At 38.8% G+C, this 27,994-nt stretch overlaps 1 long non-coding RNA gene across 1 annotated transcript; it reads left to right on the forward strand.

Moving 5' to 3' along the window:
- Positions 1-1,840: 1,840 nt before the first annotated feature.
- Positions 1,841-27,988, forward strand: LOC119743058. The gene is made up of 8 exons (XR_005272956.1): positions 1,841-1,885; positions 9,825-9,913; positions 12,114-12,189; positions 15,421-15,570; positions 17,397-17,432; positions 19,099-19,256; positions 24,913-25,092; positions 26,573-27,988. It is a non-coding gene; the product is annotated as an uncharacterized LOC119743058 (long non-coding RNA).
- Positions 27,989-27,994: the final 6 nt, after the last annotated feature.

Genomic DNA, 27,994 nt, shown 5'->3' on the forward strand with positions numbered 1-27,994 from the left:
TTCATGTCTTATTATTTTCATTGACAGATAACACTGCTGGTTTCCGGCTTCGTGCTTACAAAGGTAAGTATTTCCTCTGAAGTTTCCTTTTTGCAAAAGACGTAGATCAGCTTTTATGTTTGATTGGATTGGCTGTCGAAGGGCGTGGCCTATTAGTAGCTAATACCGATCAATTCCAACCAATCAGAATGCAACACACAGAATTGACAGGTGTACATATTGTGCATTGTCTAATTTGTCTGTCAGGAATTAATTATTGAAAAGAAGGAAACAAGCCACAAAAGACTTAAACCCTTGTCATCCCCTTTGCTGACCAATATGTTGGCTTACTTTTGTGGCATGAATATTGAGGGTATATGTTTGTACTTTCAACATTGACCAGCAAGCTCTTTTACTCAGTAGGGATTTTTCAACAATTACATTTGTACAAGCAAGAATTAGGTTTTAAATAAAAAAATTCAGGAATATCACTGTTTGTTTAAATGTTGCTAGTGTACACTTTTATTTATTTTATCACTGATCATGCTTTTACACGCACATTTGTTTGTCGTATAAAAAGTATGTGACTTTTAGAAACTTGGTTTGCCCTGCAATTTTTTTTTCAAGTATTACTAGGTATCAGAAAGACGTAAGAGCTCAAACACCGATTTGGTGATAGTACATTTCTGTATTATTTGTGTTTAGAGTTTTAAATTACACAAGGAAATAGCAGCTTTAATGAACATATAAAAAGCAGCAATTCCTCGGATACTGTGCAAATTAAGATACATCTTGTATGATGCGAACTTTACAACGACATTCATATTTTACAGCATTGATTTTTCAATTTCCAAAATTCGAAGTACCCTTGAGTCCATCTAAAAGAAATATTAGAATATTGCTTTGCATTTAAACATCATACAGACATGGAGCTCATAATGTAATACAACAGACTAGTGGTGCTACACAGATTATGTACAATTATAGAGCATGCAAGTCTCGCCAGTTCGCATTCACTTTTCATGTGAACATCTTGGTACCAAACACTGACTAGTCTAGCCACAGACTCCTGTCTTTGAATTCACCCAATGAACGGAAGTGGAGGTCAACATTTTTTCAATTTACTATAGTAATCAACTTGCAATTTTTTTTTGAATGTGTTGTAAATTGAAATGATTTTTTTCTTGTTCAGAACCCATTCTTTGCCCTTGACTGGATAAACCTAGTAAAATCACCTAGGTTTTTGAGGTCAACTTGCACGCTCTATTGACAGAAGTGGAGTCCAAATTGCTGACTTTAACTATCAACTACATTTTTTCCAGCTAGTAGCTGTGAAGACACCTTTGATCCACCAGACTTAAATCCCATACTGTACATCTAAAGCCTACAATGGTCTCGTATATTATATATTTGTGCTCTGCAGACAAACATCTATTCAATTGGACTTCTCCTTGCTAAAAATAGCATTCAAGAAAGTTTGAACAAACATTCTGCACTTTATTTGGTCTTCAAAAAGTATTTTCAGCGTATATGCACAAAGATTTGTGTAATGTATTTGGAATCAGATGCTCCTAATGCATAACTTGGAACTTTGTTGATCTGTTACTTAGGCTGTGTCTGAAACGGGCTTCTAGAGCTATGGCTACGGCTATTGTCAGATTGTTCCCATGTAATTGTTTTGGGTGAAGACCTAGACAATATAGCTCTAGCCATATCAATTTTTTTTAATCTGTTCATTTGTGCATCAGGTCTTGACCCACAAGAGAACCATTCCACCAGCACCTCTGACGTACCAGTGACTGGCGCTGCCATAACAGATCCTTATCACTATCTGACGCAACAGCACTTCACCTCAGAGATCTTCAAGATTGAGATCCAAAACCTCCCAAGACATTTTGGATTTGCGGTGAGTTTGCTCCCTAAATATTGAACCCTCAATAACAATAACCATACAGTTTGTGCCTTTTTAGGAGTATGTATGTTTTGTGCTCCATGCTTGGGATTTGTCAAGGTCTGTTAATAACAGAATCAAAAGGCTGTAAAATGAATTTCACTAAAACATGAAATATCCTAGCCCTGTGTTTGTTTGACCACATTTAATGCACACTTTTTTGCAATGCACCTAAATGAACCTAAAATTAATTGCTTTGTTCATGTGTAAAAGTTTGTACATTTTAGTATTTCATTGGCTGCATGCTATGTGCTAATGAATGCAACAGTCACATCAAACTTGATCAAAACACTTTTGTTAACATTATTTTCCCCTCAAACAGCATTGACACTGAAGTTCCAGCTCATGACATCACTGTATTTCTCATGAACATGCATCTTGGCACCATCATAAAAATATGTAAAAGCCTGAAACATCCAAAGACTTGGAATACAGAGGTGCATTTCCTAAAATAAAAACCTCCAAATCTGTTTCAAAAGCACTTAAGAAAAAAAAAATCTTTATTTACAGTGAACTTTCAGGGTTATCCATATGTTAGTACCAATACATGTACATTTTCACACTGAAAAAAGTAACAGACTTGCTCATTTAAAGGAAGGGTAGATCATTTGTCATTTGTGCATTTTTTTTTCATTTGAATCAACAAAAGTGCTCAAAATCTAAAAACGGGTGCTTAACAACTAACACAATGAAGTTTACGCTCTGTGAATGCAGTATATTCCAAAACTATATTCAATGATCGCAGGTTCAATTCAAAACTTGCTGAGTCATGTTTTATATTGCGTCCGAATTCAGCTTCAGGGACACATTCTCATTCAGTCAATTGCAGCTACGTGATGTCATGCACTGAACTGACATATAATAGCAACCTAGTGTGCGTGTGCGTCATGTCAACGCTTGTGCGCACATATTCATGGATTCACCGAATTTACAAACCAACTACGTGAACTAACATGATGCATCGTTGGAAATAACTTTCTTTCATTGTTTTCTTCAAAATGACAAGCATGCCAGAAAGAATGATTTCACAGGGAGTTTAGTGCCATCAAAATTAAAAGCCTTTTAACAATAATTTTGTCAGTTACTTTTTGGATAGCTGCAAATGATCTACTCTACCTTTAAACACGAACACAAATTTGATTCAGATAACAGTTAAACTATTTGGGATTTGTTAATTTCTGAACCATTTACATAGATACATTGCATGAATACCAGCTGTTCCCTTCACTGATAGTTGGTTGCAATCTGCTCTGGGCAGGCCTGCACATTTCTGATGTCATGGTGCGTACATGAATTGGCAATTCGCTGAAGTAAAACACGTTTCAACTCCAGCATAATATGCTGTTAGTGTTTCTCGATGTCAAATCTACTTGGCATTCCAATGAAGAAGATGTATGAAACAGCCTTAAATCTGCTCTACAGTTTAAACACGACAGCAAGTTCAAAAGCACATTGACTCTGCACATTGCTGCCCTTAAATGGATAGCTTGCACTCATCAGGTACCAGGGAACATCGTTCTTGACAACTTTCCAACGATTGACTCCCTTCTGGTTCTGGATGTACACACTGTTCCCCTTGCATGGATGGCTTGCAGTCAGTCAGACTAGAGCATTGTTCCTGATGAGAACTTGCAAGCGCTGGGGTCCCTGCTGGTTCTGCATGTACCTGAACATGCACTTGAACATGCTGCTGACTGTGCATGGATGCCTTGCTGCTGCTTTGCCTGGAACATTGTTCTTGACAGCTGTCCAGTGACTGCTGACTCACTGTGTGTTGTGCATGCCCTTGTCTTGATGGCTTGCTGCTGCTTGGCCTGGCAGCACGGTGCTCTTGGTCATTTTCCGCCTGTGGAAGCACATGAAGCTCAATCTGCTTCCCTGGCTGCGATGGTCGGCTGGGATTCCGTCTTGGGCAGCAACGACAGCACAGTTTCAAAAACGAGAAAGCCTTGACTACAGCTTCACGAAAGTCAGTGTTTGTGGCACTGTAGACTAGGGAATTGATTGAGCTATTGATCAGTTGCAAAATATCAATGCATGTAGTCAGAATATATACTATCTCTCCAAGTTCCAGATTGGCAACAATCTGAGAAGTTGAAGTATACTTTGATGCCACTACACCTCCATGTATTATCATAATTGCAGCTGCAGTGTACAGTGAGTTCAGAATGAAGAAAACAGCAGTGTTGATGATAACCATGCAGAGGACCTTACCTGCTCTCTTGGGACGGTTCGGCAACAGGGCTGATTGCTTGCGTACTTTCAGTACTACATAGATGTACAAAGCAAGAGTTGCTATCAAAGAGGCAATGCTGATAATGGAATGAATCCCAAAGTAGACTTTAATGGAGACAGTGTATGTTAATGGTAAGAAAATCAGAATCACACCAACAATAATTGTTGGCACCCAGAGTCCTGCTGATATCTTTGCTGCTCGAGATTTAGAGGCTTTTTCCTTGAATGTCAGAGGATTTCGTACTGCAGAGAATCTCTCAGCTGCTATGGTAACCACAAAGAAATAAGAAGTAGCGGTAAACGTGCATTGGACACTTGATATTGCTTTGTAGACCAATAAGTTTAACTCCATAGGTGAAAACAATGCAACTATGAAGTAAGTCATAAGGTAGAGGGAGTCAGCCACAGCCAGATTGGATAAGTAAATGTTGATGATTGTACGCATGGACTTCACTCGAACGACTGTGAAGAGAAAGACAAAGTTTAAGCAGAGGCCGATTGGTGCAATGATTTCAGCACTTAACCATAATATTCGAAAAGTTCTTTGTTCACTTATGTAAAAGTTCTCAATATCCTTTTCAACTTCAGTTTTCCACCCAGTTGATGGAGTGGAGCTGTTTTGGTAGCCATCACCCATAGTTCATGCACAATAGCATTGAGCTCCGTGAGCTACATTATATTCAGATGCAGCAAAGAATGTTCTTTTCAAGATCACTCCAGATTTATACTTACAAGGATTGTAAGACCTTGAGCAAAGTGCAATTGAAACAGAAAGTTTCTTGTTCTTTTCTCTTTTTTCCCCCAACATTTCTGTCCGATTTTAATGCATGTGACTATCTTGTGGTATCAGTTCCTGTAACCAAAGCAGATGCATGTAAGTCAGTTTCACTACTTGAACTGACATGAAATCTGAGAATTGAATTTGTTTTTGTTTTGATAATTTGCCCCAGATTTAACATGCATATTGTGTACATGTAATTGTTTTTTTTTATGCAAGTCGTCCCTTCACAAGGCATAAATGCCACTCAATGTAAGGGCTACCGTACAAGAAAAGAAAAGACAGAAAAAAAAGAGGATGATAGAAAATAAGACAATTAAGTTTAGTGCGTGAGAGATGCATGTTCACATTGTGTTTATACAGGGTGAGTTAAAAAGAAAGTGACCTGCACTCAAGATTTTTAAAAGCAATCAAATTAGATACACCAAAGAAGTATGTCTTAAAAGAGCATGTTCTTCCACTCATCTGAAAAAAACCCAATCACTAACATTGATCCATGTCATCCAAAGTTATGCATGTTTTACTAAAAAGAACCCATTTGTGTAGCTGTCCAAGGAATGGGATAATATTGCAAGCTAAATGAGCTAAGTGAGAATTACAGATTACACACAAGCATTCAAATACAAATGAAACTTTAATAATTGAAATCAAGACAGTTTTTACTATCAGGTTGTGTGTTTTGAATATGAGAAACAAGACAACTCTTTTTTTCTTCGAAATACTGATAATGATTTTTGTATATTTTCCTTTGTAAGTTCTCGTTCATTCATGGAGGTGGGAAAACGATGGATGTTTCATTGTCCTCAATGGGTACATGTATTATCAGTTCACAGCACGGTAATTGATAAGTGGTGGACAGCCAAGTTTTTTATAGAAATAGACATGAATTGGGAATAGAGTATGCAATTTAAGTGAAATTTTCACAGTTAATAGTCAATAAGATGTACTTTATTCGTGTTTTTTTTTATTAACATAGAATGAGCCAAATATTTTAAACATTTCTTTCAAATTCGGTCACTTTCTTTTTTACTCATCCTGTAGTTGGTTCAACCGGTAATGTGGGAATAAACTTGATGAATACATCCTGAAAATGGCTTTGGGGATAATGACAGTATATTGATGTGATTGGATGGAGGAGCAGGTAGTTGGTAGTTGGTTTAAATTTGGTCTTGCTACTGATGACGGAAAGTAACATTCACTCAAAAGTCAAAACAACTTTAAGCACTAATTTTACTTTGTACAAAAGGTATATAGATGTAGACAACAGCAAAAAAGAGGAGATTTTCTTTTCTATCAATTCTTGCTGTCGTTTTTCCCAAAATGAATTGTGTTCTTCCCTTGGATGTTGATTTATTTACCCATACAACAATTCTGTACTTCCCTTCTGTTTGATATTCAATTTGATCTGATTAGGAATGAAGTCAAATGGATGTTTTTATTCACAAATCATAATTTGATTTCTGTTCATCTGTTGCTTTTTTTTCTTTCCTGGGCGAATGTTGGTTGTCATCAGATCGGAGTTTTTTTTCACTTTCTGGGGTTGTTGTCATTTGAAATCAGTCTCTGCCTTGCCTGACAATCAACCAACTGTTGGCTTGTGACAGATTTCACAGGGTAAAGTCTCAAGAAAGCATAAAATTAAAGAGTAATGTTATAAACAACCGGCAGTATTTTACAGCTCTACATTTAGGAGCAATTTTGTATTTTTAGGGGGTGTGCAAATACGAGTAGTAAAGGAACCAGGTACCCTATTGAAAAAAATAAACAGGTTCCTGGGTAGCCATTAAAGAAACCCAATGCCAAACATGCCAAAATTCAAATCTCGGAAGTTGCTGTTGAGATTGTTTACTACAACTGCATCGGCACATCAGTACAGCAACACCGCGTTCCCACTTGAATTGGAAAAAGGTGGATCAAGATCCGGCATTTTGGTGTGATCGTTATCTTACCGCAACGAAACCGCAAGTCACGTTCCCACGTATGCTTGATCCACCTTTTCGAACGGAAATGTAGAGTTCAAAATGTCACTGAGTTCGGAATTATGTGCCATCAGTGGGAGTGCCAGTGTTACATGCTAGGATGGGTCAGTTTTCAAACAGCGCTATCAGAATTCACCTACAAAAATTGCGCGAATTCCCCGACACAAATCACGGATCGGTAGGATCCTTGCGTTCATAGATTAATTGGTGAAATTGAACAGCGCCGCTCATTGTGTGACATCACGGCAAAAACCAATGCATTGATAAGGGATTCCCTGGTTCTGAAGCTTCTCATTGTTAAAAATGGTCACATGATGTAGTACGACATCATTTTCCAATTTTCTGTAATTAGTACTACAGATTTGTCACCTCCGAAAGTACCGTGTTATCATCGCATACTCGTAAGCTTTTCTTTGATTCTGTGCCAAAGTGACGTGGTTTGGTGAGTGCGGACTAAGAGGTATTTATGGATGAAAAAATAAGTAAAATTTCATGAATAAAAAAGGTTTATAAATGGATGGATATGCAACGAAAATTGGCTGCATGCATCACACAGTGCTAGCTGGTAGTTCGGCGGTTGTTTATTGTGCATGTTGTGTACGTTGGAAATATTTTCACATGAGCTTCACGCCTGAAAATGTGTTTCTTCGTTCATGACATAAGACCACAACATTTTCATGCCACGCGTGCACCGGGCGGATGTTAACAGGTCAAGTTGCCGGATCAGATCCACCTTTTGCATTCCCATCTGATTGTGATCCTCCAATTGCCGGATCTGATCCACCAATTGGGGGATTTGTATCCTGGTCCAGAGGTGGATCAAAAAGGTGGATCTTATCCTGATCCACTTTATGAGCTCCGTGCGCTACCAAAATAGGGCACCCTTTTACCTAGCAACGACGTCCCAAGGGCGGGACATATCGCTGGTTGACGCGCACCGTTCCTTGTGTGTTACGCGCGTACACCAGGGGATTTGTTCTATGTACACGCAGTGGTCCCGCTTTGCAGCAAATGAATTGCAGTCAGGCAAGATGGCATCGGTCGGTCACCCCCAACTGAACTTCCTTCGCCGGTGAGGGGGTACTTGTGAACGGAGCGGATAACGGTCAGCGTTCCCACTACACACAATTGCCGGATCTGATCCACCAATTGGGGATCTGATCCGGCAATTTGGCAAAAGGTGGATCAGATCCCCCAATTGGTTGGTGGATCAAGTGGGACCGGGGTCCAAGATACATGTACAGCGAGCTTTATAGCTTTACGGTTTTGTAAACTGCAGTTTAGTAACTAAGTAATTCTTGTAACTAAGTAATTTGTAAAGTTGGTTGTGGCCGGGTACTACTCCTAGAACTATGAGGCTTCACGTAGTGGAGCCTCATAGGTTCAGAACCCCGCAAAATTGTTGTCAGCACAAAACACTAATTAAGTACAAAAACGTCCATCCCAACGAAGCCGTTTCCCACAGAACCGCTGCGCAGTTTGCCCCTAAACTCCGTACAATACCTCATGACATACTCACGCTATGTGCACCCAACAAACATCGGTGGATTCTGTCGGTTTTTTGCAAAAATGATGGAAAATATGCCCTTTCCGCACTGAGCCAACCTAACACTTGAAATTTGCACGCGCGCAGAATGATCGCAGTCATTTTCGTACTATTTTCGTACGTACTCGCACTTGTACGCATGCGCATACTATCGTTCCGCTCCTACACCATACCCCCCGCGGCGCTCTCCGAGCGATCGAACCCGAAAATGACTGCGATCATTCTGCGCGCGTGCAAATTTCAAGTGTCAGGTTTCATAGTTCTAGGAGTAGCCGGGTACCTGATCCCATAATAATCTAGAACCGGTTCCTGACATCGACGGTCGGGTACTCAGGTACCCGGTTCCAATGCACAGCCCTAGTATATTTTGCATTTTTTTGGTTTCCTGATTGAGCTTATCCTGTCAGGGGTAATAAATGGGTTTTGTATTAATAAGGAAAAAATACAAATTTGAAAATTCTGAAATACATGAATATAGGCCTACAGGGTAAGGCAAAAAAACAGTGACCAAATTTGAAAATATTCACTATCAATATTTCTGGAAAAAAAAGAGTGGACTTGTTCTTCTTTTTCATAACACAAAATCTAATAGTATCAATAATGCTTCAATCTTTATTTCAATTATTAAAATGTCATTTGTTTTTGAATGCTTGTGTGTAATCTGTAATTCTCACTAAGCTCAATAGCCACATGTACCGCTACCAATGGCATTCCATGGACAGCTATAAATATGGCTTCTTTTTAGTAAAACATGCATTTAACTTCAGATGGCATGGATCAATTTCAGTAATTCTTTTTTTTCAAATGAGTGTATGAATGCATGTGCTCGTTTAAGACGTACATTGGTGTATCAAATTTGTTGCTTTTTAAGAAAATGTTTTGAATCCAGGTCACTTTCTTTTTGACTCGCCCTGTACAACACTATTAAATTAATATCATCCCAACCCAAAATATCATCTTATAAATAGTTGGGTTACAGTACCTGCTGCTAGGTCAGATTCAAAGCAGCCAGCTAAACCCCGGCAAGCTGTGTGGTCGAGTGGCAAGCTGTGTGCACTAGTAAGCAGGTGGTCGTGGACTCGAGTCTCAACCGAGTATAGAATATGAATTTTTCTCTCACAAGCACTGGCAAAAACCCAACACTGAAAATATTGCAAATTGGTGACTAAATAATAGTAAACATTTCATCCTCAACTTCAATGCAGTCGATCTTGACATTGAAAACTTGGAAGATAAAAACAATGGTAGTCCGTGACTAGACTTAGCCAGTGCTTGTAACCAAAATGTTCCATAAAAAAGTGACTGTGAACTGGCAAGTCTTGCATGCTCAATTGTATGGTTTTTTTTGTTTTAAAGCAACTGAAGAAGATGTTGACTGGTCTGCAACTGAAACCCAAGAAAGTCGAGGCAGTCAACAAGGCAACCTATGCTTTTGTGACATTCAGGTAAAGAATGCAAACTTTCTATTAATTTTTGTTTATCAAGGTCAGTTATTGCTTGTAAAATAAAGTAGACATCTACATCCTGTTGAGTATCCATATTTGGAAAGATGCTAAACTGAAACTGAGTTGTAAATTAATTGGTTAAAGCCAGAGTCCTTCATTTGCAGCTATCAAAAAAGTAACTGGAGTAATTATTGTTGAAAAACTTACTTGGTTGAAAGATAGTAAGGGAACTAAACTCCCTGTGAAATTATTCTTTTTGGCAAGCTGTCATTTTGAAGAAATCAACAAAAGAAGGCCTTTCCAACGGTGTTTCTGTAGGAAATTCAAAATCGGATCAGTGCGCGACATCGCGTAGCTGCAATCGGCTCAGTGAGAACGTGTCTCGGACGCTGAATTTAGGCCCAATTCAAAACATGATTCAGCAACATTTGATTTGAAATCGAGATCCTACAATGTTGTTTTTCTCGAAATATACAGCTAAAGCTGTGCTAAAAATTCATCAGGTTAGTTGTCCAGCACCCTTCTTCAGATCTTGAGTACTTTTGTTGCTTTAAACGAACAAAATGCACAAATTACAAATGATGGATTATACCTTTAAGTAAAATGCAGCAAATTTTGCAACAAATTTGCTCTGAGTCAAATTTGATACAGTTTAGGGCAATTTCAGCATTATGTAATGTTCATGGCAGGGATTTGAAAAGCTCAGTACCTAAAACCTTTTCTTTTTCTTTTTTTTTAATCTAATACACATCCATGATCTAGTTATAGTCCAGGAGATTACAAACTAGGAGTTTTGGATCAAGAAAAAATCATTAATTAGATATCACGGTTAACTGGCTCTGTCTTGGATGTTACACTTCCTTTCATAATGCTAGAATTGAACTTGTGTGTATTTCTTTTTGTTCTGACAAGAGTCACAAGGGAGCTGTAATCTATTTTGAGCTGTACTAAATCTTCACAAATGTACAATGTAGCTTAATTCTTCTGTTCTTGACAAAATGGAGGGGAAAAGGTTTTGTTTTTGAACTCCCCAGCAAAAAGTGAATCTCTTACTTTTTCTTTCATTTAATGATGATTATTGCAAAGACTGTACCATGGGTTTACTACACAGAGTTGGAAATTGGAGTGTTCAGGAGATTTGTCAGCTCACATAACCAGCAAGATAGGGATGAATATTTGAGACATGAAAGAAAAACTGGCGCCAGAAAATTCTAGTCGGGAGTGGTGACATAGGAGCTTGTTAAAGAGTGAAAGTTGAGTGTGCTGACGTAATGAAACACAAATAAGAGCACAGGGAAACTTGATACAAGTTTTAGTTTTGGTGTTTGGATAATCAAGAAAGAAATTTAAAATATAGATATAAATAGTCACTACATAAACATAGCATTGAAACCACACTCTCCTCCTTGAAATGGAAAGTGTACTTAGACTTCTGTTTTCAATTGTTATACTTAGAAAGCATCCATGAACTTTTCTTCTTGGTTTGGGGACAAACTGATCCACTTTGCTAGCAGACTGGTTCCTCGTCCAAGCACTATCGATACTGATTGTGGGGCAGGAACCAGGCAACCCCTTGAGAACAGAAATATCTTCTGGCAGCCAATAATTTGAAATTGTTAAGTAAATAATTCAATAACTAAGCATTGGCTGATTGGTTTTTGGTTCAAAAATGAATAACTGTTGTATTGCTAGAAAAAAAAGCAATTCAGAAATGAATATACAGTGTTTATACATCGGCAAAGGGCAAAGCCTAATATTGATTTACATCACCCCAACACAAAATTCCATCTTATGAATAGTTAGATGCGGTACTCGCTGCTATGTACAATGTACATCAGATTCAAACCAGCCAACCAATCCCGCAAGCTCGGTGCTTTGGGTGGTGAGACGTCTGCACTAGAAAGCAGGAGGCCTCCGGTTAAAGTCCAACCCAAGTGATTTTTTCCGACTCTCACTTGGGAGGTAACACACTGAGTATAAAGTGTTTATATGTCAGTGAAGGGCAAAACCAAATATTAATTTAGAAAAGAAATCTAATTTTGGGATGAATCTCGAAACTAGCGAAGGGAACAGAACTTTAAATCCCCCCCCCCCCCAACACAAACATTCCATCTTACAAATATTCATCTCCTTTCCTGTTACATTCAGTGCTTGCGATGGATTAACTGATGGAAATCCAATTGTTTGTTTCATCCCTCAGCTGCCAAGAAGATAAGGAGGAGGCATTGAAAGTACTCAACGGACACAAATGGAAAGGACAAGTGCTCAAAGCCAAGGTATACACTATGAGTCATTATTGTGGTTTTATTCAGTGTTGTAGTCGAGGCCACCACCTCCGAGGCCAAGGCCACCACCTCCAAGGCTGAGGCCAGCTATTAAAACACGTAATAAAATATAAATCACTAAAACAAGGCTAAGATTTTGTTGGATTTTTAACATCTGTTTAGTTGAATTCACTGGGTTTTGGAGTGCCTGGCTTACAAAATTTACAGCTTGCAATGTGTTTCTTCTTGCCATGATCTTCACATTCTTCATAACCATTGCGTCCAAATCGGATGATCCGAGTATACATGGTCATTTTCATAAACTGAGTGATATCATGCACGCATGTGGAAAGCTGAAGTGCAGGATAGGCAATGCTTTGCATACGTTGCGCGAGCACGCATGAATGTGAAGAACGGGTGGGTTCCCTGTCCCATTATCGCTTTGGCTACTGCACTTGTGACGTTCACTCATTCAGGGACGTACGTCGGACGAGTGTAGCTTGAAATTTCCAGCGTTACTGCATAATGACGTCATTCGTATGACATGGAGAGATTCGCCTGTAGCACTGGAACGAAGCCCCTGATTTAGACAGCGGTTTTTGTTATTTTTGCAGATGTTTTCAATTTCCGTTCAAATTACAAATAAAAAGTCCCCTATGTGACTGTAGATTTATCCTTTCATGTATTGCAGCAGAGGATCCATGCAAAATGCGAAAAGAATCAAGTCGAACAAGATAGAAAGGGATATTTTCGGTGCAACTTCCAGTCGTGTACAAAACAATCCTCAGTTCATTAATGTACACACGTACGTTAGGGACAAAATTCGCATCTGAGGATCACTCCCAACAGCCAATCACAGGGCCGTATCATATTATTAATGCGGAGTAGAACAGCCAACAGCCCTTGGTCTACAGACGTACTGTGTATGCCGAATGAAATACTGATCCGGCGGCAGTTACATGTACTACTCAGCATAAATAATCGAGGTGCCTTGTGAATGGCTGTTCTGATCTTAGGATGCAATTTTGTGCCCATGTAGCATGAATTTATGTTTTTTTGAAATACGGACTCATTGGTGGTATTGCGCATGCTCATGCATAGATAATTGGGAACGGGACCGGTCACGTGAGAGGGTTTAACCAATAAAAGGGGAAAAGAGTCCGATTTTCATACAAGTCCGATTTTCATATGACACCCGCATATACGGCCATAGCGCAGCCTAGGCGAAAATGCTATGTACATGAGTACGTTCAATGCAACCATTACCAGTGTTCATTCATGCGTACATTGTATGCTTTCGTTTCACAGAAACCACTTCGGCAAAATCTCTAAGGTTTGATATGGTAAAAAATTAAAATTAGTTGAAATAGAAAACCCATCAAAATGGGCGGCCTCGAGCCGACCTCGACCGATTCGCCAAGGCCAGAAGGCTCCAAGGCCAAGGCCATGCACTCCAAGGCCAAGGCCGAGGCCATGCATTCCGAGGCCAAGGCCATGAAAATCGACCTCGAGGCTGGCCTCGAGGCCGAATCTGGCCTTGAGACCTCCAACACTGGTTTTATTATTGACACCAGGTTTTGTTGGCACTTGTCATTGACTTTAAATGAATAAGAACTGCCGTAGCATTGGTTATCAGTGCAAGGGGTCTTGTGGCTGCTATTGCTTGGTTGGGCTGGATTCGAACCACCATCCATTAACAATAGAACTCTGGTTCTCAACCAACTGAAATCATCACAACACACTTCTTTTATGCAAGGGTAGAAACAAATGGCTCATTTTATGGAATTCATGAATTCTGTTCAGTCCATTTTTTTGACGATTTTGTCGGCTATAGACCGCTTGCAGATGCGTTCGATAATTGACACGCGAAAGGCGGGCGATGCCATGTTGTGGGACAAGCGTATATCTATCCATGCACATTTTGTCCCACAACATGGCGGCGCGCACCTTCGCGTGTCAATTATCGAAAGTGTCTGCAAGCGGTCTATAGGAAGGTAGACCCCAGCCTACTACCATTTATCAAAGAATGTGATTGCCTTCACTGTGGTAGATTTTTTGAGGAAGGGAAAGGAAATGTGTTACCTCAAGTACAGGGCAAGTCAAAAAAAAGTGGAACCCAAACCCCAAAAAATATATTTCATATTTAAAAATATATGTAGCACCAAACATAATTATGACTGGAAAGCCAATTTCATAAACTACTTTTAGACGAATTTTTTTTATAAAATTGCTCAATTCGTGTAAAGAATATCACCATTTAAACACAATGACCCTAAAACCTGTTTTGTCAAAAACAAACCAGTTTATTGTGTATTCTGATTGATAAAATCCACTGTTTTTTAAAAGACTGGCCTGAAAAGGACTTTGTTGAATACTTTTAACTTTTAAGCTGAAGTATTATCGCTGTTGATATTTAAAGACAATTGTGACGATTCCTGAAATTGCATTTTTAGACGAAAGAGGTTTTATGGCCATTGTGTTTAAATGGTGATAGTCTTTGAACGGATTGTGCAATTTCAGTCATTTTTCATCTAAAAGTACGCTATGAAATTGGCTTTCCAGTCATTATAATGTTTGATGCTACATATATTTTTTTTTAATGTGAAATCTAATTATGGGGGTTTGGGTTCTGCTTTGTTTTACTCATCCTGTAGTTCATGATCATCACAAGAAACCATTCTGACATCCAGAGATTACTATTTTAAGAGCCCAACCGGTCAGTTCCATAGCCCATTTGAAATTGTGAACATGAAATTTGTTGAGTGAAACAGTTACATGGTCAGTTTTTTCTTCCTTGTCATTTATTCTCCTTGATGGGACAGCATCCAAGCTTCCATGTCTGTGTAGAGTTTGTGATTCACGTTTTAAATGACACTTATTTTATCTGATAAACTATTCAAGTTGAACACATTTCCCTCAGTGTTTGAAGCCTAAAATTTACTTTACACACGCACCACCAGAACTACCAACTGAAGTTATGAGAATGGTTGTATGTAGAAAGATCACAAGTTCCACTGACTATCCATTACCCATTATGAGATATGGCGGACACAATACGAGGGTGATATTTGGTTTGGATGAGTCTTTTGTATTGACCTCAAATATACCCCAATCAAATGGCGCCCTCCGATTGTGTCCGCCATATCTCAAAAAAGGGTAATAGCAGTTGAAGCGTTCACAATTATGAAATTCTTCAGACTCTGAAATACTGAGTGTGCTTTTCCCTCTTCTCCCAATCTGCAGGTTAAACAACACGGTAACTCCACTGTGGAACCAGCCATATGAGGACCAGCTATCCACCAAACAGACCAACACCAGGGAGTTTCTGAGGAATTTATCCAAGATGCTGCAACGAAACATTGGGGAGATGTCTCCCTGGCTGAAGCAACAAAGGTGAGCTACTCACCAAAGACACGGGATGGTTGTGGGCCAGAATGGAAATGTGACCTTCGTTGACAAAAAACTGTTTCCAGACACAGTTTTCTGGCAAGTGGACTTACATGTACAACTGCCCTGAACATTTGTTAAAGCCCCAGAACATGTTTCCTCTTTTTCTTGAGAATCAGTTAAAACTCACCAAAGTTTTACCCAATTTTCTGAAATGAGCTGTCTTCCCTACACACAAAAGTCACAAAATTAAAAAAAGAGGAAAACCCAAACACAGAGCCATTCAATTCACAGCTGCTTGAGTGGGACTCGCACCGGCTACCAATGAGAGTTGAGGTGAACCCCAACCCCCTGCTTAGAGAGACTCTCTCATTCAGGGGCAGATTGAGACCAACTGTCCCTGGACTTAATGGCAAACTGGAAAAATACTGCTCGTTGAAACCTGTCAACATGACTTTGCAAAGAAAATACAGAGATGAAACTTTTCCGATTTTAATCGGAAAACCAACTTTTTGAGTTTTCCAACGAAATTTTTCGATTTTTTTTTTACAGTGTTTCCCACAAAATTTGATTTTGTAAGGATTTTTCTCACAAAATGTCATTTTATTTCAATCATAATTTCGAAGAAAAGTCGATGGAAATGTCACGTTAAAATCATCGCGAACGTAGTTTTAATCTCTTTCACCAGTCGTTATTGGAGTGTTTCAACGGTAGAAACACAGGGCATAACACTGATCGGAGCCTTCTCCGGCTGGACAAAAGGTTAAACATTGACAGCTAGGCGACATGGACAAATCACTGTGTCGCACGTGCGTGCGAATATGCAATGGTACTAGCATACGTATGTACCGCACCATACCGTCCGCTAGCACATGGCCGGTCGGGAACGGGTTGCCTTGTGAACGATCCAGTGGATAAAATCATCATGTGCGATTTTCGGAGGTTTCAAATTTAGTTATACTCTGTTCCTTGCTCTATGGTTATACAAAGTGCAATGTTTTAAAAGTCGTGATGATTATCTCGAGAATAGCGAAGAGAGCATTAGCGAAACACTTCACTGGCATTTGTTAGAAGAGAAAGACGATAATGCCTGATTTTTCCCCATGTATGAATGCAAGTGGAGCAGTGGAGTTAAGTGGTTGAACGGACATGATTGAAGCACCTTGAACGGTGCCCTTGTCTTTCGGACTTTCCCTAGACCTTCTGAAGTAAGAAGTGAACTTCTTTATTGATGACTCCATTACCCTAACTGTAATTCGGGCATTTTATGCAATGAAAACACTGACCATTTTTTTCATCGTAAAATTTTGTTTGAATCAAAAATAAAGCAGGAGTAGGTGTCCGGAAATTGGGCATGAAGTGTATTGTACATGCATGTACATGTGTGTAATGCAACGTGGCCCAGATTTCGGACACGTATTTTTCTTTGGCATATTTTCTGATTTTTTGGCCAAATGCCAGTTTCATCTCTGAAAATAAAGTAGTTCTGAGAGAAGCAAAGAGCAACCCTAGGCACTCTTAAATGAAAGTAAAATTTGACATCAAAGCGTTTCTTTTCTTGTTTTTTTTTTAAGGATAGAGCACACCTATCCACCAGTATTGGTGTTCAAGGCACTGCATCATTAAATTAAAAGTGCACATTGCCTGGAATGGACAAATAGTGTGAACACATGTAGATGTGAATGTGATGTGCTTTGAATGAACACCGCAACAGAAAGTTGCAGGATTTTTCTCAGTTATTCCCCTAATTTCTTGTCGGGTATTCATGAAACTTGGCTCTGGATAAATTGTGCAAACGTTTCAGTTTCATGTCTTATTATTTTCATTGACAGATAACACTGCTGGTTTCCGGCTTCGTGCTTACAAAGGTAAGTATTTCCTCTGAAGTTTCCTTTTTGCAAAAGACGTAGATCAGCTTTCATGTTTGATTGGATCGGCTGTCGAGGGGTGTGGCCTATTAGTAGCTACTGCTGATCAATTCCAACCAATCAGAATGCAACACACAGAAAGATTGACAGGTGTACATATTGTGCATTGTCCAATTTGTCTGTCAGGAATTAATTATTGAAAAGAAAGAAACAAGCCACAAAAGACTTAAACCCTTGTCATCCCATTTGCTGACCAATATGTTGGCTTACTTTTGTGGCATGAATATTGAGGGTATATGTTTGTACTTTCAACATTGACCAGCAAGCTCTTTTACTCAATAGTGATTTTTCAACAATTACATTTGTACAAGCAAGAATTAGGTTTTAAATAAAAAAATTCAGGAATATCACTGTTTGTTTAAATGTTGCTAGTGTACACTTTTATTTATTTTATCACTGATCATGCTTTTACACGCACATTTGTTTGTCGTATAAAAAGTATGTGACTTTTAGAAACTTGGTTTGCCCTGCAATTTTTTTTTCAAGTATTACTAGGTATCAGAAAGACGTAAGAGCTCAAACACCGATTTGGTGATAGTACATTTCTGTATTATTTGTGTTTAGAGTTTTAAATTACACAAGGAAATAGCAGCTTTAATGAACATATAAAAAGCAGCAATTCCTCGGATACTGTGCAAATTAAGATACATCTTGTATGATGCGAACTTTACAACGACATTCATATTTTACAGCATTGATTTTTCAATTTCCAAAATTCGAAGTACCCTTGAGTCCATCTAAAAGAAATATTAGAATATTGCTTTGCATTTAAACATCATACAGACATGGAGCTCATAATGTAATACAACAGACTAGTGGTGCTACACAGATTATGTACAATTATAGAGCATGCAAGTCTCGCCAGTTCACATTCACTTTTCATGTGAACATCTTGGTACCAAACACTGACTAGTCTAGCCACAGACTCCTGTCTTTGAATTCACCCAATGAACGGAAGTGGAGGTCAACATTTTTTCAATTTACTATAGTAATCAACTTGCAATATTTTTTGAACGTGTTGTAAATTGGAATGATTTTTTTCTTGTTCAGAACCCATTCTTTGCCCTTGACTGGATAAACCTAGTAAAATCACCTAGGTTTTTGAGGTCAACTTGCACGCTCTATTGACAGAAGTGGAGTCCAAATTGCTGACTTTAACTATCAACTACATTTTTTCCAGCTAGTAGCTGTGAAGACACCTTTGATCCACCAGACTTAAATCCCATACTGTACATCTAGAGCCTACAATGGTCTCGTATATTATATATTTGTGCTCTGCAGACAAACATCTATTCAATTGGACTTCTCCTTGCTAAAAAAAGCATTCAAGAAAGTTTGAACAAACATTCTGCACTTTATTTGGTCTTCAAAAAGTATTTTCCACGTATATGCACAAAGATTTGTGTAATGTATTTGGAATCAGATGCTCCTAATGCATAACTTGGACATTTGTTGATCTGTTACTTAGGCTGTGTCTGAAACGGGCTTCTAGAGCTATGGCTACGGCTATTGTCAGATTGTTCCCATGTAATTGTTTTGGGTGAAGACCTAGACAATATAGCTCTAGCCATAGCAATTTTTTTTAATCTGTTCATTTGTGCATCAGGTCTTGACCCACAAGATAACCATTCCACCAGCACCTCTGACGTAACGGTGACTGGCACTGCCATAACAGATCCTTATCACTATCTGACGCAACAGCACTTCACGTCAGAGATCTTCAAGATTGAGATCCAAAACCTCCCAAGACACTTTGGATTTGCGGTGAGTTTGCTCCCTAAATATTGAACCCTCAATAACAATAACCATACAGTTTGTGCCTTTTTAGGAGTATGTATGTATTGTGCTCCATGCTTGGGATTTGTCAAGGTCTGTTAATAACAGAATCAAAAGGCTGTAAAATGAATTTCACTAAAACATGAAATATCCTAGCCCTGTGTTTGTTTGACCACATTTAATGCACACTTTTTTGCAATGCACCTAAATGAACCTAAAATTAATTGCTTTGTTCATGTGTAAAAGTTTGTACATTTAAGTATTTCATTGGCTGCATGCTATGTGCTAATGAATGCAACAGTCACATCAAACTTGATCAAAACACTTTTGTTAACATTATTTTCCCCTCAAACAGCAGTGAGACTGAAGTTCCAGCTCATGACATCACTGTATTTCTCATGAACATGCATCTTGGCACCATCATAAAAAGATGTAAAAGCCTGAAACATCCAAAGACTTGGAATACAGAGGTGCATTTCCTAAAATAAAAACCTCCAAATCTGTTTCAAAAGCACTTAAGAAAAAAAAATCTTTATTTACAGTGAACTTTCAGGGTTATCCATATGTTAGTACCAATACAAGTACATTTTCACACTGCAAAAAGTAACAGACTTGCTCATTTAAAGGAAGGGTAGATCATTTGTCATTTGTGCATTTTTTTTCTTCATTTGAAGCAACAAAAGTGCTCAAAATCTAAAAACGGGTGCTTAACAACTAAACACAATGAAGTTTAAGCTCTGTGAATGCAGTATATTCCAAAACTATACTCTAGGATCTCAGGTTCAATTCAAAAGTTGCTGAGTCATGTTTTATATTGCGTCCCAATTCAGCTTCAGGGACACATTCTCATTCTGTCAATTGCAGCCACGCGATGTCATGCACTGAACTGACGTATAATAGAAACCTAGTGTGCGTGTGCGTCGTGTCAACGCTTGTGCGCACATATTCATGGATTCACCAAATTTACAAACCAACTACGTGAACTAACTTGATGCATCGTTGGAAATAGCTTTCTTTCATTGTTTCCTTCAATATGACAGCATGCCAGAAAGAATGATTTTACAGGAAGTTTAGTACCATTAAAACCAAAAGCCTTTCAACAATAATTTTGTCAGTTACTTTTTGGATAGCTGCAAATGATCTACTCTACCTTTAAACACAAACAAAAATTTGAATCAGATAACAATTAAATTATTTGGGATTTGTTAATTTCTGAACCATTTACATACATACATTGCATGAATACCAGCTGTTCTCTTTACTGATAGTTGGTTGCAATCTGCTCTGGGCGGGTCTGCACATTTCTGATGTCATGGTGCGTACATGTATTGGCAATTCGCTGAAGTAAAACACATTTCAACTCCAGCATAATGTGCTGTGAATGTTTCTCGATGTCAAATGTACTTGGCATTCCAATGAAGAAGATGTATGAAACGGCCTTAAATCTGCTCTACAGTTAAAACACGGCAGCAAGTTCAAAAGCACATTGACTCTGCACATTGCTGCCCTTACATGGATAGCTTGCACTCATCAGGTACCAGGGAACATTTTTCCTGACAGCTTTCCAAAGATTGACTCCCTTCTGGTTCTGGATGTACATGCTTCTCCCCTTGTGCTGATGGCTCGGTGCCAGTCAGCCCAGGACATTGTTCCTGAGTACTTGCAAGTGACTGCTGGTTCTCTGCTGGTTTTGGATGTACACACTGTTCCCCTTGCATGGATGGGTTGCAGTCAGTCAGACTAGAGCATCGTTCCTGATGAGAACTTGCAAGCGCTGGGGTCCCTGCTGGTTCTGCATGTACCTCAACATGCACTTGAACATGCTGCTGACTGTGCATGGATGCCTTGCTGCTGCTTTGCCTGGAACATTGTTCTTGACAGCTGTCCAGTGACTGCTGACTTGCTGTGTGTTGTGCATGCCTTTGGCTTGGTGGCTTGCTGCTGCTTGGCCTGGCAGCACAGTGCTCTTGGTCATTTTTTGCCTGTGGAATCACACAAAGCTCAATCTGCTTCCCTGGCTGCGATGGTCGGCTGGGATTCCGTCTTGGGCAACAACGACAGCACAGTTTCAGGAATAAGAAAGCCTTGACTACAGCTTCACGATAGTCAACGTTTGTGGCACTGTAGACCAGGGAATTAATTGAGCTATTGATCAGTTGCAAAATTGCAATGCATGTAGCCAGAATATGTATTGTCTCTCCAAGTTCCAGATTGGCAACAATCTGAGCAGGTGAAGTGTACTTTGATACAAGTGCATGTATTGTCATAATTGCAGCTGCAATGTTCAGTGAGTTCAGAATGAAGAAAACAGCAGTGTTGATGATAACCATACAGAGGACCTTGCCTGCTCGCTTGGGACGGTTCGGCAACAGGGCTGATTGCTTGCGTACTTTCAATACTACATAGATGTACAAAGCAAGAGTTGCTATCAAAGAGGCAATGCAGATAATGGAAAGAATCCCAAGGTAGACTTTAATGGAGACAGCCTCTGTTAATGGTAAGAAAATCAGAATCACACCAACAATAATTGTTGGCACCCAGAGTCCTGCTGATATCTTTGCTGCTCGAGATTTAGAGGCTTTTTCCTTGAATGTCAGAGGATTTCGTACTGCAGAGAATCTCTCAGCTGCTATGGTAACCACAAAGAAATTAGAAGTAGCGAGGAACGTGTGTCGGACACTTAACATTGCATTGTTGACCAATAATTTGTACTCTATAGGTGAAAACAATGCAAATATGAAGTGAGTCATAAGGTAGAGGGAGTCAGCCACAGCCAGATTGGATAAGTAGATGTTGATGATTGTACGCATGGACTTCACTCGAATGACTGTGAAGAGAAAGACAAAGTTTAAGCAGAGGCCAATTGGTGCAATGATTTCAGTACTTAACCATGTTATTTGATTAGCTCTTTCACTAATCATGTAAAAGTTCTCAAGTTGCTTTTCAACTTCAGTGTTCCACCCAGTTGATGGAGTGGGGCTGTTTTGGTAGCCATCACCCATAGTTCATGCACAATGTAGGATTGAGCTCCGTGAGCTACATTCTATTCAGATGCAGCAAAGAATGTTCTTTTCTATTTCAAGATCACTCCAGATTTATACTTACAGGGATTGTAAGACCTTGAGCAAAGTGTAATTGAAACAGAAAGTTTCTTGGTTTTTTTTCTCTCTTTTTCCCCCAACACTTGTGTCCGATTTTAATGCATGTGACTATCTTGTGGTATCAGTTCCTGTAACCAAAGCAGATGCATGTAAGTCAGTTTCACTACTTGCACTGACATGAAATCTGAGAATTGAATTTGTTTCACTTTTAATAATTTGCTCCAGATTAAACATGCATATTGTGTACATGTAATTGTTTTTTTTATGCAAGTCGTCCCTTCACAAGGCATAAATGCCACTCAATGTGAGGGCTACAAGAAGAAAAGACAGAAAAAAAGAGGATGATAGAAAATGAAGACAATTAAGTTTAGTGTGTGAGAGATGCATGTTCACATTGTGTTTACACAGGGTGAGTTAAAAAGAAAGTGACCTGCACTCAAGATTGATTTTTCTTAACAAGCAATCAAATTAGATTCACCGAAAAAAGTATGTCTTAAAGGAGCATGTTCTTCCACTCATCTGAAAAAACACAATCACTAACATTGATCCATGCCATCCAAAGTTATGCATGTTTTACTAAAAAGAACCCATTTGTGTTGCTTTCCAAGGAATGCGATAATATTGCAAGCTAAATGAGCTAAGTGAGAATTTCAGATTACACACAAGCATTCAAATAGAAATGAAATTGTAATGATTGAAATCAAGACAATTTTTACTATCAGGTTGTGTGTTTTCAATATGAGAAACAAGTCAACTCTCTTTTTCTTTGAAATATTGATGGTGATTTTTGTATTTTTATATATCACGGAGGTGGGAAAACGATGGATGTTTTATTGTCCTCAGTGGGTACATGTATTATCAGTTCACAGCACGGTAATCGATAAGTGGTGGACAGCCAAGTTTTGTGATCATTTTATAGAAATGGACATGAATTGGGAATAGAGTATGCAATTTAAGTGAAATTTTCACAGTTAATAGTCAATAAGATGTACTTTATCCGTGTTTTTTTTTAACATAGAACAAGCCAAATATTTTTAATTTGTTTTTCTTCAAATTTGGTCACTTTCTTTTGGACTCATCCTGTAGTTGGTTCAACCGGTCACATGGGATTAAACTTGATGAATACATCCTGAAAATGTCTTTGGGGATAATGACAGTATATGGATGTGATTGGACGGAGGAGCAGGTAGTTGGTAGTTGGTTTCAATTTGGTCTTGCTACTGATGACGGAAAGTAACATTCACTCAAAACATCTTTAAAGCACTAGTTTTACTATGTACAAAGGTAGATGTAGACAACAGCAAAAAAGAGGAGATTTTCTTTTCTATCAATCCTTGCTGTCTTTTTTCCCAAAATGAATTGTGTTCTTCCCTTGGATGTTGATTTATTTACCCATACAACAATTCTGTACTTCCGTTCTGTTTGATATTCAATCTGATAAGGAATGAAGTCAATTGGAAGTTTTTATTCACAAATCACAATTGGATTTCTGTTTATCTGTTGCTTTTATTTTCTTTCCTGGACGAATGTTGGTTGTCATCTGACAAGAGTATTTTTTTTCCACTTTCTGGAGTTGTTGTCATCTGAAATCAGTCTCTGCCTTGCCTGACAATCACGTTGATGTTGTCATATTCTCAGTTTTGTTGATGGAACATCTTTGCAAGACAATTTGCAAGGGCTAACTACTTGGTCTAACTACGTGGTGGCATGATTTAGTAAAGGTTTGTGGTACCACAATGTAGAAGTCTCTTTTGGAAAGATGTGTGGCTCTGAAAAGAACCGGTTGGTTCTTTTCAGAAACACACATCTTCCCAAAAGAGACTCTACATACCTACATGGTGTTACTGCAAACTGCAAACCTTCACAAGAACACTGTCTTCCACAAATGTGACAATTGGGAAGGGAAAAGTGTGCTTGTTTATTTTTTATTGGGGGAGGGGAATGTAATCCCCAACCCCTTTTCTTCGCCTGACATTCCCCCCCCCCCCTCCCCGCATCTGATACTATGTAAATGTTTCAATAATTGCATTGTTTATGTTTCAGTGATAGATATAAAGTGTTTGAGGACCTACATGGATCTGTTTGGGCCTACAACGACATCCATTCACTAGGAATCAAATTTAGTACAATTGGTTTTCGATTTCATCCATATAACTATTCATCTTCTTTTTCATATATGTAATTTTTTTGTTGCCCTTTGCTGAAGTATTTTACAAACACTGTACACTCGAGTGTTGTCTGAGGGCTTGCAAGAAAAAAACACAAGCTTACGCGGGTTGGACACGAACCCACAATCTTCTGCTTCCTAGTGCAGATGCATCGACCACTGAGCTTGCTGTGGCAAGCTGGCGGTTTGGAGTCTGATGTAGCAGCGCTTAACCCAACTTTGTTTGTGTAGGAGGTCTTTAGTTTGAGTCCCACCTAAGCCTTTGAACAACACTAAGTGTGCAGTGTTTACAAAATATGTCGGCGAAGGGCAAACAAAAATCCAATATAAAAAAAATATAATTTACATCTCGTAATTTTTTTTTAATCCTGCCCAGGTTCCCATCTGAAGTCCATCCAGATGATCCTTAATAAGACAGCAGACGATACAGGCATCGACTCCAACACCCTGGCCTTACAGATGAAGGCCCATCCTGAGCTGAGGGACAAGCTTCATGTCATCACCTCATTTGGGCCTTTGCCTGTCTACCCTGGGGTGGTCAACTCAGAATTACCTGGTAGGTACAGTGGACTCAGTGACCAAGTTCCAGTGTTGTAGTCGAGTCACTAGCCGACTGCATCTGGCCGTACAGTACTATCGCAAGCTCTGTAGTACGGACAGACGCCCAGTGCTTCCCTCAACGCTGAACTCTGATGTAGCGATTTTGCTACCGATTTTGATCGAGATTATCTTCTCATCCAGGACAGAAATTTCCAAAGTTAAGGTTCCTAGTTGTAAAGGAACTCATACCTTTTCAAAAAACGTTCTTTTATCTAAAAATCTTCATCCATCTGACCAAAAAATTGACTTTCAATCATCATCTCCCACGAATATCGTCCCGAAAATGTTCCCCCATGCTATTTAAAAATGGCGACTGCGTTGTAATGTATGCATTATGCAGGCGCACTTGGGCAAGATTATGAATATGCATTCTTCAGTTCATGACCTCGTGTTTGTATGGCCAGCCGCCCCGCGCGCCTGGCAAACGTCATGAACTTAATGCATGGGGGGGGGGGGGGACAACACTGAGTATACAGTGTTTATACATCGGTGAAGGGCAAAGCCTAATACTGAAACATTGATCGCATAGTTTAGGACACTTTACATAATCACCATTATTATTGTACATTGGTGACAATAGTGACAGAAACCTTAACTAGCAAAGAAAAACTATGCCATGAAAGTGGAATTTAGTACTCAATTTTTTTTTTCTGACGTTTTGTTCGATATCGTAGTTGATCCCCTCTGCCCAATGTTATGACAAATTGCTATTGATAACCAGCTATAAATCGTGGTGCGACCAGCTGCAGTAGGCTGGTCCTGAATAGGCGACTAGACTAGTCCAACCATCTTCCACTAGCGTGCGTTCCATCAGACTTAGTCAAACTATAATGAATTATAACGCCTCACCCACAGATTCTGTGTCTTGATTGGCCGAGAGCGAGTCACATGGTACTTTCTAATTTTGCTATCTTCCAAAGCACAGTCAAAAGTACTATACCCATAGCAACCAAAGTAGTATACCACTAGCAACCAAAGTACTATACCCATGATACGGTTTTTGTGTGCAAATGCATGCTGGCGTGCGCGTAGCGCGTATTGTATCAAAGAGAGTGCGCCACAGAGTTGGATTCAAACGTTTTGTATTGAAATAGAAGTTCATTTTAACTGTGTTCAGATTTATGTAATTAAAGGTATTAAAAACCTAGCAGAATCTGTGGGTGAAGTGTTATGAAACAAATATTGAATGCTTTATCTCATGGTGAATTAAAACAAGCATCCGTCAATGATCCATGGAGCATTCAATTTTCCCTTTGCTTCCCCTCAGGAAAATAAAATGTCCAAGGATAACCTGAGGCGGCTAGGTTTACTACACCATTCGAAGCATTCCATATTTGTATACTATGGTCCTTGATTGAACCTGGTTCCATCTAATGGCCTCCAGTTTAGCCAAATTTGTGCGTACTGAATAGTTCTTGTATTTATTCCCTCCACAGAGGAAGTACGGTAGCTGTCCTCACGGAGGCTACGGTCTCGGACTGGAACGATTCTTGACCTGGATCCTAAACCACATGCATATCAGGGACGTCTGCTTCTACCCACGCTTCATAAAACGATGCACGCCATAGATGCGTCAACATGTCGCCTTCAATTCCTGATTCTAAGCATTGCTTATTTGGTGTGGGAAATCAAGATTAATTAGGGGTGGGGCTAGGTTGATCAAGTGGGGGGGGGGGGTTTGATTGTATGCCCTAAGATGGAATTCCTGGAGATAATTTTGCCATTGTATTGTAAGGTATTTCTTCAAGGTGCAGTTTTACACTTTCTTCACAGTTTGCTCTTTTAGTTTCAAGTAATTTGGGTTTTTTTACTAAAACTCAACAATTTGCAAGGGTTAACCTTACATTTTTTACGAAATTTGGCCAAAACAGGACTTGCCTCCAAATGACTGAAGACTTATTTTTTTTGTCCTCAGGCAAGTTTCTGCAAGTTTCCTGCAAGTTTCAAGCAATCTCAATTTTTTGCAATAATTAAAATAGAATATATGTTTACTAAAGTTTTCTCAGAAGACAATTTCTCTAAAACAACAGTCCTTTCTTTGAACTTTATCATGTTTTCTTAAGAAATTCCTTCTAAAATATTCTCAATAACCAAGTGCTGAATAGTTACTTTAATTTCTCATTAAGTTGCATGTATTTTACAAATATTATCATGTATCACTTCAAGTATCTTTCTTTCCTTTCAACTGGGTATGTAACTGTCTACAACAAATATATTTGAATGCAAAACATGTTTTTCTCTTCAAAATGAAAAGAAAATTGAAAAATTATGTCAAATTTTTGTTCAAATTATCCGTTATTTCCCCACTGATAAAAATCCATGTTCAAAGCTTTGGAGACATATTCATTTCTTTTCAGTACTCAAAGTTTATATTGTTGACTTGCTTTTTCAAAAATGTCTACCATATCTATCACAAGCCCGCAGTTTATTGATCCAACATGCACTCTTTAACTCGACTTCAAAAATACAAGTCGACGAGAAATCTATTTAAACAAACTTGCCGTGCGTCTGATTTATCAATTGCAAAACCGTTTGCCCTCTTTAATATAAATAGGTCTGCTCAGAGTATGTACAAGTATGTTCAATCAAAGTAACAAAAGGAAATTTGAACTGCATGTGACAGTACAAGTTTTTTTAACATTGTTTCATTTTGTCTTACAAATATTGCTGTCCAAATTCACGCTCTGGTTTTTGGAAATGATTGCATTTTTCAGTGATTATTACAAGGTTAACACTGGATTTGTTTGTCTTGTTGTTTTATTTCTTGCTTTGATTCAAATGATTTTCTAGTTTAAGGTTTCTGAAATGAATGGATTGAATAAAATTGCAGAGTGCAACTACTAAGCTCTATGTATAAG

This window comes from Patiria miniata, unplaced genomic scaffold, assembly GCF_015706575.1.
Source record: "Patiria miniata isolate m_02_andy unplaced genomic scaffold, ASM1570657v1 HiC_scaffold_6, whole genome shotgun sequence".
In the NCBI taxonomy this organism is placed as follows: domain Eukaryota; kingdom Metazoa; phylum Echinodermata; class Asteroidea; order Valvatida; family Asterinidae; genus Patiria; species Patiria miniata.